General features: G+C 35.5%; 1 long non-coding RNA gene across 1 annotated transcript in view; it reads right to left on the bottom strand.

Moving 5' to 3' along the window:
- Nucleotides 1–18,556, bottom strand: part of LOC113843572 (uncharacterized) — a 75,801-nt gene that overhangs the window by 5,892 nt on the left and 51,353 nt on the right. The window contains exons 4-5 of the long non-coding RNA XR_003497064.3: nucleotides 14,364–14,487; nucleotides 2,281–2,394 (exon numbers count right to left, since the gene is read on the bottom strand). This is a non-coding gene — a long non-coding RNA (uncharacterized lncRNA). The remainder of the gene's footprint in view (nucleotides 1–2,280; nucleotides 2,395–14,363; nucleotides 14,488–18,556) is intronic.

Consider the following 18,556-nt stretch of genomic DNA (forward strand, 5'->3'; position numbering starts at 1 on the left):
TGCTCCAAATAAATGTCCTTTTTTATTCATGCAAACAGATATTTTCCATGTGGATCCTTGTCTTTTTCCACAATATCTTTGTATTAGTAAGACTATGCAATTCTCTAAGTTACTGATTCTCTAAGGTACTGATAAAGTTCTTGCTTTGACAAACTCTTGGTTTTCAGTCCCACAGAATCTTGTTTATTTCATCCTAATTTGGCCAAATATCTATTGGTTATAAAGTAACTGTACCAGGAGTTATGTTAAAAAGGAGAGGGAGAAAAAAAAAAAAAAGAAAAAAAAAAAAAGTATTTTACTTTCTCTGTTTTTCTATCTAAACCAATTAAATTATCTAACAGAGACGGGACATTCTTCTAACAGCAATTAAAATCACAGAGGTCTTTCTTTTTCTTCTCTCTTTTTCTTCTCTTCAAACCCAAGGGCTACAAACACAAGGACCACTGCCTGCTGAGGCTTGTATTTGGCTATTTGGCTGCTATAGAACATGCTACTTGCAACCCATAGTAATAAAGCAAATTCTAGCTTTAAAACTGGTATTCTGAATGGTTGATTTCATGCTATACAGGCTATATGAAGATAGAGTTGAAGATAAATTTGCAGATAACTGTTCAATCTCATTTCTGCAGCAATTCAATCTGGGGATAAGTATCAAGTAATTTTGAAATATAGCATCATTAAGGTTGGAAGAGACCTTCAAGTTCACCTGGTCCAACCTCACCCTACTACCAATGTCACCCACCAAATCAAGTCCCTAAGCACCAGGTCCAACCTTTCCTTAAACAACCCTAGGGACGGTGACTCCACCACTTCCCTGGGCAACCCGTTCCATATATTTTATTCTAAATCTCCTGGATTTCCTGGAGCTGGAATCCTATTTTCATTTGTACTAGAATAAAATATGTCAATTAATCTATTCAATTAGCAATACTAGAAACATAAATGATTCCTTACACATTAAACTGGCATCACAACAGTTCTTTGTATTCAGTCTCTGACCTGAATGGAACATATGAGAGAACAGCATATGCGAGTGTGATGTGCTAGAGAAATTCAGTATTGGACTAGTACATTGGGCATAGTTGTCATGACAAAGAAAGAATTAACTTCTGGTTAACCAGCAACTAAGCACCATATTGAAAAAAATATATTTTGCATGTTTGTGTTCTCTTCATCATACCATTATTCTGAGGTTCAGAGAATTAACTTAAATCACACGGTTCCTCTAGGGGCCCCTTGGATCTCCAGCAATTTGTGGTCTGGCTTTTTAAAGGACTGAAAACCAGTAGATATAACTAAGTCAAAAGTATTTGCATTCTGAATGCAGAAATGATGACCTAAAATTCTGCCTTTGCTAAAATGGCGTGAGCCAAACTCAGCAGCCAGTTATTTCAGATCTGAACACCCAAAAAAAAAAAAAAGAGAGAGAAGAAAAATAGAGAAGACTACCTCTCAGCAAAAGCTTTATTTACAGTAACTCGTATCTGACTGCTTGGGCAAGCAACAATGCCAACAACTGAGGGAATGTGGAGTCAAAGTCATCCTTTTGCATGTATACAAAGTGAAATGGAGGGCAGCATTTACAGTTAGGAAAGGCGTATGTGCTCAGCAGCTGTTTTCCCCCTACTCACTGGGCTATAACCAGATGTGGAGAACGTATATATTGTTTATTTATATTGCATTTGTACTCAAACAACTGTTGTCTCTCCTACAGAAGAGACAGGTGACCTGACCGTCCAGAAGGCCAGATTTGGCTGAAAGGTCATAAGCAAGGCCTGGCATGCCTAAAAACTCAGATCCTGCATGCCTCATACCAGATTTCTAAAAGCAGTGGAAATCTTATAGTTCAAGCCTCAATCATTCTGAGCCTCAGATTCTCATTCAAGAATGTGAATAGCAACATAATAATGAATAGATATGGAACATGTACAGCAATAGAAACCATGGAAATTCAGAGCAAAATATAATTTAGTATCTTCATCAACCTGAATGAAAAGATTGAACAGCAACCATCCTGTGATCTTTATTCCATTAGATGAGATACTGAATTTGTAGTAAAATTTAGCAAGATATAGCATAATTAAAGAGCATACCATACATCTTAAACACCAGAGATGATGCAGCTGGAGAGCAGCTTTAATTCTTAATTATGATCATTTCTAATATTTTAGTGGTTGAATGTATTCATTTAGCAGAAAGTCTGGGGATATTTCTGAGAGGGAAAGGAGCTATTTTAATAATTCACATCCATATAGATGCACTCATGATGCTTCTGCTTACCTCAGCTTCTTAGCATACCCCTCTCTTGATTTCTTTTCTTCTTTCTCTTTCTTTCCAGTGTTTTTCCAGACTCCTCCTTTTCTTCCAAGGCTTTCACTTTTCAGTCCTGGTAACCTGTAGTGAACAAAAGTAAAACAAAAATGGAATCACTTTTAAAATAAACAATCACAGTGACTTTTTTTTTTTTTTTTCTCCAGGAAAACACAAGTAAACCAGAGATTGAGGGAGTTCATCTAATAGTACCAGCTCTTTTTATCTACTTTTTATTTCAGTCTATAAAACGGTATTATAGATGGAAGGAGATAACTTAAATGATGGAGAGTTCTTGATATAAAGCCTTTTTCTTCCTTTTGTAGGAACCCCTCAGAGAAACAATAAGTGAGGCAAAAAGATAGAGATTTTGTTCTACAAAGTCTCTAAAGTTCAACTTACAAAAAACACTTGTTCAGTTATGTAGTAGAGCACTCCTCCAGAGAAAGCAGAAACAAGACGAGACAGCTCCTAGTTTACAATAATGTCACTGAAAATAGGAATTATTCTGTAGCTTTTATGTTTCCTGGGCCTAACCAAATGTCTCTAACTTCCAATTTCATTTGTAATGTGCACTGGATCAGTCCCCTTTCTCCTTTTCTTTCCCTTGACAAGCACTAATTGTTTGTATTTCACACATTCCTGAAGGACACACATTCTTTTAACAGCTGAAAGGAGACATGTATTTCAAGCTGGGGTGAGAGGAGGAAAACATTTAGGTTATTAGCCCCAAAACACTTGGACGGCCAGAGTCAGTAACACAATCATGCTGATAATAAGCAGAGATCATGGCAAAAGGGAACAGAGGACAGCAATTTGCCAAATCCCCAACTCCACCCACCCAGCAGCTGTTCTGGAAACCCACTGTAACAATTTTATAGCTATTTCTGTAGGTGCCAAATGGTATTTAATAAATATAAATAAGTTTATTGAAGAAGAAGCTTGTACATAAACTCTGTTAAATTTTCAGTCATATTTTCTGCCAGGTCAATTTCTGATGTTACTTCAGAAAATTCACTAATTCCACTGCACACTATAGACCTCTCCAAACCTTAAGCTATATTTATCCTTTACAGAGTCAACTTGGGACAGCAGAATTATTATAAGGCAAGAATGAAGCCATGATGACTAGAAAATAACATTAAAATCATATTCTTGAAACACCAGTGTCACCACTGACATAATTAATTTAATTTCAGATTAGACTGAAATTCCTGTTTATTGTATTTGCTCCAAAGATGTTGGTTTTAAAAACAAAGAGCAAGTAGGTGGTACGTTGTAACTGCATCATTGCAAGAGAACCAGACATTTTATATAGTAGTCATTGTGAATTACTGAATTCAAGCAAATGACTATTCCTTCTCATTAAATAGGCCAAATCCAGAAAGTCTTGAGCACCCATAACTTCTGGAAACTGTGGATGCTTGAACTGTTCCCTATTTGGCTTGCTCTCCTTTGAGTCCTTTGCTGGGTGTCCTCAGTCTCAAGTGAAGCAATCAATTGATGATGCTCGGGAGCAGCACTAGGGTTCCCAATAGTTGAATTTATAGAAAAGGCAACATTCGCACAGAGTATATGAATGATTAGACAGCATTTGGAAAGTTCAGTGCAATTTTATATTTAGTGTTAGAGGCGTCATTGCAAAAGCCCCATTTGTTGAATGAAGGAAGCCTGGCTCTAATAATAACAAAATAAAGCATTTGCTACTTAGCTTGCATCTAGGTGCAATCAAATTTTTAACATCAGCTTTCTATAATAATACTGTATGGCATACAATAAATATAGCAAGAGATAGTTATGCAATTATAAGTATCTATATATTTGTATTTTGTTTGAACCACCGCAACAACTCTTCATGTTCATGCCAATAATATTCAATTAGCTCTAATGAGTGTAAGTTTTAATGCTTAACCCAATGCCTCTCTAAGGATAAGCTTGCAAGGAGGTGTAGCTACTAGCTGGTAATATATAACACCATCTGATTAGGAGAAATTATTTTCAAAACATATCTGCCATAAAAAGCTAAAATGAAGGGTAAAGTGACAGAACAACTGCTGCTAAATTCTATTTTCAGCATTGTAATTGGGATAATATACCATAATTTATTTTAATGAGTTACAATTAAGAAATGGTTTCTAGGGTTGCATGTAATTTCTTTCAATTATTAGTTATTAGTTGTTCATGCATAAATGTGTTTTAATATTGGCTTATCTGAGCTATACTAGGTGATTAAAGCTGTTCAGTATATTAACTTTTCGTTTGCAGAGTTGTACATTGCAGGGGCAATTCTAGCTCAAGACATAAGAAAGAGATCACAGTGACACTTGGGAGAAATATTTCTTAAGTATTACGAAAAAATATGTAAAGCAATATGGGAAAGGTGTCAGAGAAAATCCTGATATGGTTAACACTGAATTCTGCTTTATCTAACTGCAGCTACAGTCTAATGGCCCCTGTCTTAATAAAATATTTAAGTTAACCTGGTTGCAGAGTGAGTTATTATACTACATATTCTTTCACTTTATTAGGATAAAGAAATATTATCATGGGAGACTACGCTAACAAGCCTAGACATTGCTTGTATTGTTAAAGAACAGGTTTACATCTCAGAGGAGTGTAAAGACCTAGAGAAACTGGAACCTTTTTAACTGAAAAAAACATTCTACTTATCTTATAGAAAGCAGTTTATTTTGTACTAAGAAGAATGGCTTATAACAACAAACAGCCTCTCTGTTATCAGTCATTCTCATATAACACAATATTTATTGTGCTTGCTGTTAACTGAGGGGGAAAAAAAAAAAAAAAAGGCACTGAACAATTCTTTTCAGAAGACAAACATTAACCTGACCTGAGAACAGTGCATCTTAACCTCATCAGTATGACTCTTATGGGAACCAATGCACCTACTTACATATTCATTCATAGAAAAGTTCATAACTACATTATGATAAGAGATCATGGCATAGAGAAAATTCTTTTTTTTTTTTTTTATTTGCAGTATTCTGTCAGATTATATTTATGTTCTTTAGGGCTGTATGCATCCAGAAATTTAAGAATAATGAATAAATCTTTGAAGATTTGCTTTGTAGTTCATTAAAATTAAGTAAAACTACTTTAAGAAATATTGGTATTTCTAACCACTATGCGTATGTAGTTTTTGCTGAATTTTAAACCACATTTCTTATTCCAGTCATGTTTAGCCATCAAAACAATAATACCTAACTATAGTTAATAATTATCTCAACTATCATTCAGGACATTAAATAACATCATGATTTACAAACCCCTCTTAATTTCAAATAGTCTTTATGGCAGTTGGTTAATAAATAAACGTCACACTGTCTTAAATATTTATAAAATGTAGATTTCTTTAATTTGTAGAGGTTAGACCAAAAAACAAAAAATTGAAAGTGTGGGGAAGGATTAAAAAAAACAATTATTATGGACCAAATTCAGTCCAAAAATATGGGGTCAAACTTTACTATGATCATTGGACTCTATTTGAATAATGCAATAGTGTTCTTTATCTGTTAGATTCAGTAGCCTCTTGGCTAGAACTTTTTGAGTTTTGAACTCTTTAAGGTTTTGAATTCTCTGAATTCCTTATAACAGTTTAGCATTTTTGCCTAGGACGATCTTCCTGGTGACAGATTATGTGAAACAATAGCTACTCTGTTGCCTTTATAGTAGAAAGGCGCTGAAAAAGTACATTAAATTTCATTTGCTGCAGCATACCACCTTTTTCTCTTGTAGAAATGCATTCACTCTTTACACTCGCAAGTAAGAAAGGTTTTTGTTTTGTTTTTGTTTTTGTTTTTTTTTCTTTAAGGAAGGAGGAGATAATTCCCAAGAAGTTTCTCAAGCTCTGCTAATTTTCAAGGAGAAAGAATTTTGAAATGGAAAATAGTTACTAATCATACTGTTGGAGGTTGATTTGAATCCTAACCATACATCAGACTTTAAAAAAAAAAAAAAAAAAGTGAGAGAGAGAATACTTTGTGAATGGGAATGAGAGGCGTGAGATCATGTATGGAAAGGAACAAGGGGACCTTTCCCTGTAAGATTTTTTTTTCTAGAACATTCTCAGGCATTACTTTTGGTTTGCTGGAAGATCTCCCTCTACCCAGGAAGCTAGTTGTACCATTACCCCATTTCAGTAGGTCCTGACCAGACTGCTCCTTTAAGCTCCACTGAAAGGCTTGGTACTTGAATCATTTTTAACTATCAGACAAATTGAACAAAAAATAAGAAGCTAGGGCATATTTCATTTTACTGTCTCTAAACAAATTAAGTTTTGTCTGGAAAAGACTGCTGTGATCAGCACGAAGGTTTTATGCTTGCTATTTCTCAGGATGTCGAGGATGGGTTTCCATGAGGATTCATTGTTACTTGTTTTTTCCTTGCAACCAAGCAAAGCCTATTTTGTACAGATACAAGGTTGACTAAATCCCTCTTAGACAGCAACACAGAGTACATGAGCAACACAGCACAAGGAGTATTACAGTCTGCATAATAAATTTATTGAGGCCTTTATTTTCCTGTACATTTAAATCTTTTCTTCTCCCGCCTGAAGATTATATTCATCCTGAAACATTACCCTTCAAGTGTTAAAATGACAAGTGCTGATGAAGGTAAAGCTGATCAGCTGCAAGACTCCCACTGCTGAACATTATAAAGTTTCTGTTGTTCAAACAGCTCAGTTAATTATCCAAATGTGAAGGATATCAGGAGGGGACCTGCTGAGCTTTACAGCTGACTTCCAGGGAATTATCCATAATAGAGCTGTTATAAGAAAATTGTGACAGACCCAACGTACAGGGACCTCTGCTTACCTCTCTTGAGGATTTGTGCAGGACCTTATAATCAAACAGGGAGTTAGGAATTTCCTCAGAATCAAAGGGAAGCTACATTTTGTGGGGGAAAAGCAGTGCAATCAGCCTCTCAGTGTTTTATCACATAAACCCAGAGAGGATTCCAGAGTCACACATGTTAATTGCCTGCTGTAAAGATGACTGCTATTCCTCTGTTGCCAGTGACTACTTTCTCAAATTTAGGTTCTTAAAATGACTATCATGCCCTGTCCATAGTTAAAAATACAGTTCTGGCTGTCTCTATGCACATTTTTTTTTTTTTGAAAAGCCATATGAACTCTTTCAATAAGCACTCATAATGGGTGTTCAACTGCCTGTAAATATTTTGATCTGTTATAGTCAACATTTGTGCACCTGGCACAAACAATCCCACAGCAAAAAAAGTCAGAGCGAGGAAGCTTCAGTGAATATTGAAGAGTATGAAAGAACAAGTAATATTGAGGTGAATTGGGTAAACATGGAATCTGCTAGAAACACTCAAACCTTTGATAAATCCACACACACTTGCTGATATTGCAACAGTTATGACTCTTGACTCTCTATTTCATGACCACAGTCAGTTGGTCTAAAATAAAAGATCTCTCTGTTCCCTCTCTTTTTCAGTCTTCCCTCCCAGAAACCATAATTTGTGTACATAGCACAATGCTGTACAATGCTAGATAGCCCAGGGACTGAAAGCAGAATAGTAATATCATCTCATCTCACTTAGCAAGGACAATATGCCTTTTTGTTTTGTACTGTTTCCAATATGCACTCATCAGTATAGCTGCATGGTGTTGCATTCACCTGTGTCGGCATTCCCTGGCTAGAAAAAATGGCATAGCCTTGTGATTAAGTTTTGCAAGAAGAAACTGAAAGCGTCAAGGAAGGTCCTAGTGAGGAGTGAATACTTGAAAACAAACAGAGTCAGATTATCCAAAGTAAATAGTTAACATACCATGTCATGCAGAGGCAAATAATACTATTACCATTTCTTACACTTAAGCTCACTGTTACAATTAAATAAATCTTTATGAGACACCTATCACCATAGCATCTAGATGCCATCAATTCATAATTTCTACACATTCATATTTTTTTTCCAGAAATAAAGTCTCTCTCTGTGAAATATTATTTAACTTTAGTATAAGTTCTAAGTAGGTGAACCTAACAGCTTCTATAAAATGATGTGGAGCAGAATGAGTGATTTTGGGTTTGATAATATCAGTGAAAGTTATGCCCTGCACTTATTACTACAAAGTCATAAGTGGGATAGTATAATAATGGAATACTAATGGAAACCACATTTCCATAATTGAGATAATCCATATTCTGTAGTACCACAGGTTAATTTGCAAAATTAATTTGATGTGATAAATGGGTATAAAGTTGTAAGGCAACTATTCAAAGCCAAAATCACTGAGAAGTTTCTCTGCTATAACCATTCAATTTATTATTTTTCTTCCTTCTTTCTGTCTATACTTTTTTTTCAGACTAGGTGATTGAAAACTATATAGATTTTGTTACCAAATCCTTCAGTGGTAACATTAGGAAAAGGACATCATTATCCTGGCCACAAGCTGGTTTAGCTATACTAATTCCAGCATGGCCACTTGTGTCAGGCACATCATCTTTCACTGAATATTGGGTCATGGACCTTGACTCAAGAATCAGCACAAGGTTCAACATAAGCACTGATGGTGTTGCCTGTAGAAGTCCTATGCTAAATCTAAGAATTTAGTGGAGTTCTGACATTTGATAAATTTTTCCCAGTCTGCTGTCCCATTCTAATTTTACTGCTTTCATTTAGTCATTGTATTCTGTATACTTCTGCTTCTCCTGACAAAAATTCAATCATGCAAATTATCATATTCCCTGCCAGGACAGATAATTACCTCCAGATGACCTCCAGAAAAAGAGTCTCAGATTAAGCCAAATCCAAACATCAGCAGTGAAATGCATCAGAAGTTGGTAGGCTGTGCTGAATACTGCAAACCTCAGAAGCCACAGTACCACTGTTCCCTTACAGTATTCCATAAACATATGCTTACATCTACTTTTGAACACAATTTGGTAAAATAGCATAACATGAATAGGATAGTGACACATCAAAACACAAACACAAGAGTTTGGCTCAACTCTTTCTGTTTCTAAAACAGTTTAATCTGACTCAAAACTCTACCTCTACCTCAGAGCAACAGATTCACTAACCTGCTGACATGGCTACTCCTCCCTTATCTGTGGTCTCATCACAGATCAATGATGAGAAGGAGACACAGGTCTCCAGCCAAGCCATTGCTGAGCACACCTCTAACTATTACCACACATCTGCATCCCCATAATGACAGGCCCAATGTATTTATCTTATTTTCATAAATTAAATTGTTGAGAGCAGGTAGCTCAAAGAGGTAGCTCTTTCAGCCCACAGCTTGACTGTCAGCTTGACTGACTGCAAATTCTCTTCTTACAGAAAGCCCCTCAAGAATAATTGCAGCAGCATGGCAAACGGTTTTAAAGCAGTGACTTGTCTAGCAATAATTCCCCTTGTGCTCGTGTTTATATTCTTATAGGAGTACTCTCCTTTGCTTACAGCAGTCTTTTAAAGGCTTCAGTACTGCTTAACCTTAAAAAGTTCCCAGCTGCTTGTCTCTTCTTGCTGTAACAATTTCACTCACTACTTTAGTCATCCTTATGTTATTACACAGTGTTTCATAAACAGTATTTGCATATAACATTACTGAGGTATTATATATACAACTGTTAAAATAGCTGTTGGTAAAAATCAATGTTTTCTGGGTGGAACTGCCTACTTCATGGCTTTTGCAGCATTTTGCAATTTAATTGAAACTGCAGAAACATTAAAAAAAAAAAAAAAACAACAAAACAAACAAACAAACAAACAAAAACAAGCTATCATTCTGGAAGAAAAAAAAAAAAGTACACAATTTTTAACAAATAATCCTGGGTAATTTATTACCCAAGCCACTCAAGAAATGCAAAATTATTTTCAGATTTTTTGTTACAAGCTTGAGACAAAGAGTTTAATGGTATTGTTCATTAGACATAAAGCCTAAAATATTTTTAATGCTATTAAGAATATCTTGGCTGTTTTGACAATGTCTTATTACAATTGATGTTGCTTTAAACTTCAGTCTACCCTAAAGAAACGTGATTAGCTGTTTGCTCCTTGAGCTTTATACCTGAATTACTCTTCCTCAATAACTTTTTATTTCATTAGCATGCACAGACTTCTGTAAAGAATGTTGTAAAAGCAAACTTTTTAAAAAATGTGTATGTTAAAGCCCTGTCAAACACAGGATCTGAAGTTGATGTAATTTGCAAAATCACTGTAGATTAAACGGCCAATGTTCCAGTTCCAGCCATTATGAAATACAAATGGGGCTCATAGCAGGAAGCTTTGGTATATAAACAAGTTGAACGAGAGTTATTAGTCTGCGAAACCATCTAACTAAAACTTAGAGCTGTCTTACTGGTAAAGAATGTTTAAAATACTTGGAATATAAAGCCACAACTAAAAACTTTGTCACACTTTCATTCCATTCCACATTCTCCACAGCAGTGGCTCGGCATTCCAATTTTTGTCACTCCTCAGTTTAGAGGATTAATGGATTCTTCCTTTCAACTGCTGAGTCAGAAAACAATAAACCCAAGCAAAAATAAATAAATAAATAAATAAATTTTTAACAAATGGTGCAGAGAAGATTTTAATGAAATGCTGTGTATTTACCATTTTCTAAATATAAGTACCAAACATAAATGGGGGAAAATAATCATGTTATATAAAAATTAACTTTCATTTTACTTAGTAAGAAAGATAAAGCTCCTTTCATAGAATTTCTTGAATCTCTGAAAATGAATCCTTGCTATTTCTGTTCAATAGCCCAGTGATCCAAGAATTCATTCACTCAGAACAAGGGGCTTTAGAGTTCAATTCCTTCATCCACGATAGTGAATTGGAGCCCAATTTTCCTGTGTTTCATGACAGTACGTAAGCCACCAATCTACTGATCATATGCAGATTGTAACACTGGGAATTATTGTCTTAAAAGGTGGGCAGACCAAATGTCTTTGCTCGTTACAGTTGTTTTGTCCTTCTGAAAGAAAAAAAGAGAATTTTGACTCTACCACCTGCACTCTAGCAGATTTCACATTCCTGAGTAGTAGCTATTAGCAAGACCAGAGAGATGAAAGCTACTACGTACAAGAAAAAATGGCAACAAACATTGTTTTTTATTTAGTCCTTGCAAATACCTGCCTTCCTTGTCCTATGAAATTCTGAAATTATACTTTTTTTTTTTTTTTTTAATAGAACCCCCTCTTGCCTTCAGTGATATGCTTAGCTTACTGATTTCCTCTTATCAACCCATTCACGTCATGTAACTCAAGATGGTTGCAGTGCTGTTTTTGTGACCATGAAATTAAACATATTCTAACAGGAATGTATGCAAAGTCATTAGCGTTTTCAGCAAATACATCTTTCTTTTTGCTCCTTTTCTAGAAGTAAAATTATTTATTGTAATCTGCTCCCTCTGAACTATTATTAAAACATCTCATTTTCAGGCATCTGTGTAAGTAAACAGGATCTTCTGAAGCAACAGACAAGGTTTTTCATGAGAAAGAATTGTATGGCTGGTATATTTCCCAAGAGACCACACAAATTATTTCTAAAATACACCCGGTATCCACCATCAAGGAGAATAAAAATCTAGCAGTTTCTCATGAAACAAGGTCTCTTGAGGGCCAGCTCTCAGGGCTGCCTCTCTGCTGTCTAGCTAGTTTTTCATACTAAATTCCTGAAACTGAAATTGATTTTAATCAACTTTTTTTTCAACTCATTCCACATTCACTCACTCTCTATTTTTATTTATTTATATTTTAAAGTCCAGTGGTTTTGAGATATTGCCTTTCACATTTATAACCTCAAGGGCATTTGAAGTTCTGATGACATTGTGATCACTAGACTTTAGATGACTCTCAACTTTTCTCTTATTTATCATCCTTGTCTTATTTCCCAGCAATATTAGGAGTAAGTATTAAATAGCCTGTACTTTTACTGGATAGTCCACAAAATGTATAAGAACAGAGTTGTTGTCTTACCTCCAGGAAGCGATACCCTTTCTTATCAATTCCATAATTGCCAGCCCAGTCAATATTAACTAATTGAATTTCCAATGATTAATGATCTATCCTTTTTATAGGCTTTCCTTATCTTCTTCTTCTTTCTAAGTCTTGCCTAGGAGGCCTATACCAATTTTCAGTGATTTTTAGGTTTTAATTTGCCTATCTTTCATCTCCATCTAAACTGTCCCTACTCAGGTGTCTAAACTACATATGCCATTTATTTCTTTTAGTCAAGTAAGTTTCAGTCAAGTAAGTCAAGACATATTGCCATATGTCTTTCTGTCCTGCTGTGTCTGTCTTTTACTACATATATTTTTATCAAGGCATTTCAGTCTTTATTCCATTTCTTGAGACATATGTATAAAATGAATGTTAGGACATGTTTAGGTACTTAATTAACATTCTACTTACATAGAGGTGTCCTCTTATCAGAAAGCTGGCATACATTCCTAAGTGTCACAAAAAAAGTACTCTAAAAATGTGTGTGCTCTTGAATAAATGAAGTATTTCAAAATGAATGTTTTTACTGGATAGTCTCAGTCAAATAAAGGCACTTATTATTCAACAAAAGCTGTAGATGGTCTTCTGATCTGAAAAATCTGACACTACGATGACTAATATAAGGGTGTTGTATTTGAAAACAGTGGTTTCAACAGGTTTGTGCTTCAGTTTATTTGGGTGCATAATGGGGTAGAGAAAACTTTTCTACTTCACCTGTAATGTTACATCTATAATTGCCCTAAAATATTGAAGATATTTCTATATGACAGCAGTGCTATTTAAAGAGCCAATGACTAATATAAATAAAGTAGTAGCTGTTATAATTTGGAATGATTACACCTTTATCAGACGTAGCAGCTGGAAATATCTGACCACATCATGTGTTTACACTACTTAGTCCTAATTTTACCTAACGGCATGAAACAAGACCAAGCCATAGGCAAAGACTTCTTTATCTATGAAACATTCCATTTCATTCACAAGGCCAAAACGTGAAAGGAGACGGACATCAAGTTTGTGCTGCCATACATGCAGCAAGCACCCTCCGTGGTCACCCTCAATGTCTCCTTAGTGCTGCATCTGGACTACTTCAAGCAATGAATTGGATCATTTTAACCTGTGAAACTCAAGCAATACAGAAACCTGAACTCTTGAGACTACAGGTTTGCCTCTGAAAATCTGTTATCTGAAAATCTTTTGAACGTCACTAGAAGATTTAGTGTTACTTACCTGAGCCACTTACGTAGCATCACACAATGATACCTTGATTTGTTTAGCTGAAAGCTTTGATACTATTTTTATATCTATCACCTTGGAAACAAAATGTGAATGGGGGGTTGTTCCCTATAAAATGGGAGAAGTGCTGGATTTATAGCCTTGAAGGCTGACACGCCATTCACAGTCATTGACATGTACAGTTCAGCAGTAAAATCCTGGAGCTTTCTTTTTCTGTTCTGACAAGACACCTCACTCCTGATCTGGAAAGAAATTACAGACAGTGCCACACAGATCTTCCCACACACACCATAATTTCTTCCCAAGGAGAGTGATACTATCTGTGTTCTTTTATTGTAGTTTTTGTGACGTAGGTAAGACCACTAGTTCATACTTGTTAAAGTAATTGGTCAAAATGTAAGTTTAACAGTTCTGCTATAAAGACTCTCTATTAGATTTGCTATAAATTAAATGTTCTAGAATAAATCTAATGCTGGCATATCAAAATTTCATATATGGCTCTGCTTTCACCATCAAATATGATGGTAACAGGAAAAAAAATATCTGGTAATTATGCACATCATCATTAGATTCAGACTGACAACCACATTTTAAGATATATTCAGTTCCCAAAACTCAAGCATTTTATTTTGAAATCATTTTAATGGCTAATATTATTTAACAGAGAGGTGTCTGCAAGGTTTGCTTCTATACCTTCTTTACAGTATATAGCAGGAGAGTAAATACAGACATGCAGAAAGGGGAGGAGTCATCCCACAAGATTTTGTGCTGTGCAACTGGATAGGCTGAACCTAAGGGCTTGCTAAATAGCCAGGGAAGTCTCACCTCAGAGCTTTTAATGGAGATTTTTCACTTCTTCCTTCTGTTGATGCAGCAATGAAAACAAGGCACTGTCAGATTCATCCTTTGCCAGACTTGGACACATATTCAGTTACTTGCAGTGAAAAATCTGAAACATAAAACAGCCTTAAGTTTTAAATGGAGTGCTATATCAGCCCTTATAGAAATAGTAAGAGGCTAAAAGAAGCACAAAGATTAACTAAGAAAAAACCTTTTGCATATAGATCACTGAGATGTCTTTTAAATACTCACCTCACAACAGAGTATATTGCCTTCATAAATATTTAATACAATGGAGGACATATAAAGTCTTCAGTGTTTAAACAGTGCCATCAGTAGCATTTCCAGTTTTTTAAAAAAATAATACTAATACAGGAATATTTATTGAAACTTCTGTGAACAGCTAGACTGCTAGCAGCCCTTGCATACATACATTTCTCTTCATAACCTGAAATCAGTGTGCAAAAATAAGCAAACTGCTTTTTGGCTTGACATTTTTGATTGGTCAAAAATAATCTCAAACTTGAGTTGAGCTGACTATTAGGAGCAATTGCAGAAGAGTATAGAATAGTGATTGGGATCCCCTTGAGCATATAAACGCAGACCAGTCTGGGTACATGATACACTCTGGAATGAGGTGTATTGCACTGCAGAACATTTGTTGCCAGGTTAGATCATTTTTACTGACACATACAGTTAAGTAACAGTAGATGTGATTAGTGCTCTAATAATCCAGCTGCCCTAAAGTAAAGCAACAAAAAAAAAGAGTAGACTAGCTGCAGGCCCAAATTTTGGAGATGTTTTGAAAAGGTATTTAGTTCCTTTAGTGGATCAAAACCTGTGTTATATGTCAAAAATCACTCACAAATATCACACATATATCAAGTAGTCACTGTATTAACGGGACTAACATGCCCTTTTTTTCTATGCTAAAACACTTTTTTATTCCCTAAGACCCACCAGAATGATGAAATTCATGCAAAAGTACTTGTTACTAAACACTTATATTTGCAGACAGCAATCCATGCAGTTCTGGAGGCCTCGCAGCAAGTTAATGAGGTTTGAGTATTCAATAACAGATAAAACTGACCCAGAGAAACAACAGAGCTGTCAGGCTGTCATTTCTAACAGACAGCATAATGAAACCTATAACAGAGGGCAGTTAAGAATAAACGCACAATAATGATCTGGTTGGAAATAACAATCTACAATCATTTCCCTTATTTAAGGATAGCCCTTCCTAACTCAGTGAATTGTTTATGTATTTATTTATTTGACAGCTATGCAGCAAAACCAGTAACCGCATGGAATAAATGTGTATGTATTGTAGCATTTTTGCAGGCCATCATTTCATTTTAAAGACAAATTCTCCAGGAGAATAATTAAACTCCATGCAATTCAAGTATTACAGGAACAGTAGGTCTTGCAGGGTTGAACTATATTTAAATATATACCGTTTGAATTTTGACCTCAGCACTCCCAATTGGAAGATGACAAATATAAAAGTACATAATTGTTGAATATCAAATCTATTGTTTGGATCTACTCTGGACACACAAAAAAATTGGCTGTTCATTAGAGAGAAGATGTGGAAATTGCTCTCGATCAGAAATGAGCTTCCCTTCAAGAATCTGAGTCTAGGGGAAGAAATGAAACTGAACTCTTCCTCCCCCAAAAGGACAACCTGTGTACTTTTCCTCAGGTGTGCCTAGCATTAAGCTACCCACATTCCAGTGGGTCCTGAGGCATCAGCTCCCCTATCATGTCTCTATGTGCTTTTAATGAACCCACAATCCAGACCACCTCAGCCAGTGGCAAAGCCTGGGTGTAGGTTTCTGAGCCCCCTTCTCTGGAGGAAATGTAGAGGGGCAGGCCCTGAACACAGAGAAACTGGGAGTGGCTGCAGCAGAACCTACTGGTTGCTTCTACGTAGTGACAGTCATTATAAACACCTAGCATTTAATGTTCTGGGGGCTTTTATGCTCTCTTTCTCTTATTCAGCATACATTTGCAACAAAGGAAAATGAATAGAAGCGGTTACAGCATTAATCTAATCATTTCTTGCAGTAAATAGATATTACCAATTCCATTTTTTCACCACAGACCATTAGTAGCTCACATCACTGACAACAGATAATAATGCCCTTCAGCTCTGCTGTAAACTAAGAAACCATCTTTGTACAGCCTAATTCCTACAACACAATTAAATCATGGAGAGACAATACTTAATGTAACAGAGCTACATATTTAGTTGAAAGCCAATTCTTCTAGTGCATAACATGAGAAGTACATTCAGACATTTTCAAAGCAAGATGCAGTCCTCTAGTCCCTCAGCTTTCACTGGAGTGAATGAAAGACATGTGGACTATAACTGAGTACCAGAACTGTGTGAAGGTATCATAACTTACGGGGCTCAATATCCCTCTAGGACCATCAATAAAAAGACACCCTTGCTGGTTATTCTCACATTATGTAGAGTCAAATTGGAAATAACAGATTAAAACCATTATCACTTACTAATATTATAATTATGACTTCCTGTAGACTCTGCTTTTAAGAGAAAAGTACAGTTAAAATCTGTTTTAAATTAAATAAGTTCTCTGAAAATTAGCTGAGAACTATAGCTAGTCTGCTCAATATTTGTGTATTCTTTGTACAGTTTTTGTATGCATTATGGCACCTTCTTCCTGGATCCTGTAAGAATGTCAGATTTTATAAGCACTTCCCTACACCTGCAAATATCAGAGATTAGAAAACAGATGTGTGGTATCTTTTTATATCTAAGGATGTCTCTGTACTTCCTACTTGGCTTAATGTCAAATACGATATGTAATTATGATCTTTACTTGTGCACAAAAGTATTTTAGAAAGATGCAGTTTGTTTGGTTTCCATTTTTATTTGCATTATTGTTATAAAATATCTATTATGCATAATGGTATGTTCAGCTGAAAAAACAACTCCAACAATTCAGAAATGTTAGGTTTGGGATTTGGTGGGTTTTTTTTGTTGTTGTTTGTTTATTTTTTGGTTGGCTGTTTTTTTGTTGGTGGTGGTGGTTTGGTTTGGTTTTCTATTATTGGTTCAGACACACACATTCAGGTACATTGGGACTACTGTCAGAAAACTGTTCCCATATCCCTGGAACATCTCCATAGAGGTCATAGAACAGTGTATGCCATTGTTGCCAGAACTAGTCATTGGCTTTCATTTAGCTGAACTGACTTTCCCTTTGATTAAAAATAATAATAATAATTGAATATTGAATTGTAAATATGCACTGGATAAAGGACAGTAATGTCTTCCTACCCACCTCTGACTGGAATCCATACCTTCCTTCACCACATAAAGGAAAAACTTAGCTGACGTTTTCCCCTACATATGGGAACATCTGCAGTGTTCCCTTGCTCATCAAACTTTTACATGTAGTAACAACTAGAAGACCTAGTACCCCTAGTAGACCTGGGTTTCAGGCCATTGCAAAATGCTAAAATAGAGTACGAAAAGTCCTTTCCTCCTACCAACAGCTCATGCATTTGTTAATTAAGGCTACCAGGAATATTTGTGGGTCTAATTTCACTTCTCCTGAAATTGCACATTTAATCTTTGAGCATGTTAAAAATAAAAAAGTAAAAAAAAAAAAAAAAATCACAAAAAATGAAGCTGCTAGAAGGAAGATGAATAGGGGAATAGGGCCCTCTATTTTCTCTCTCTCCTTTTAATCCAAGGTTTAAAAATACAAAAAACTTAGATTCATATCCCTCCTCTGTGTGAGATGACCTACCATAGTGATGAAGGATGGGCTTTCTAACTAGACTTTATGCTAGACTGAATCATTCACAAATGCACTGACAGATGTTACTTTGTATGAGCTGCTTCTATTGGATCCCCAAAATGAAAATGCTATAGTCAGGAGCCTAAGAATTTTTCCTGGTAGAAGGCATACGATGGGTAAAAACTGCTGAGATCTGAAACGTGGTCTTCTATTTCATAGGAGAATACCTTAAGCTATGAGGTATTGAGGAAAATGAGGATAAATTATCATTTTCACTCTGGCAGTTTTGTGAATCTAGTCCTTCAGTTCCTTGACTTTTATTGCAATTGTTGAAACATTTCTCAATATTTCAAAATACTGTTTCTGCACTGCATTCTCACTGCAGCATTTTGAAAGTGCATTTTT

The sequence above is a fragment of the Anas platyrhynchos genome, chromosome 4 (genome assembly GCF_047663525.1).
Source record: "Anas platyrhynchos isolate ZD024472 breed Pekin duck chromosome 4, IASCAAS_PekinDuck_T2T, whole genome shotgun sequence".
Taxonomy (NCBI): Eukaryota; Metazoa; Chordata; class Aves; order Anseriformes; family Anatidae; genus Anas; species Anas platyrhynchos.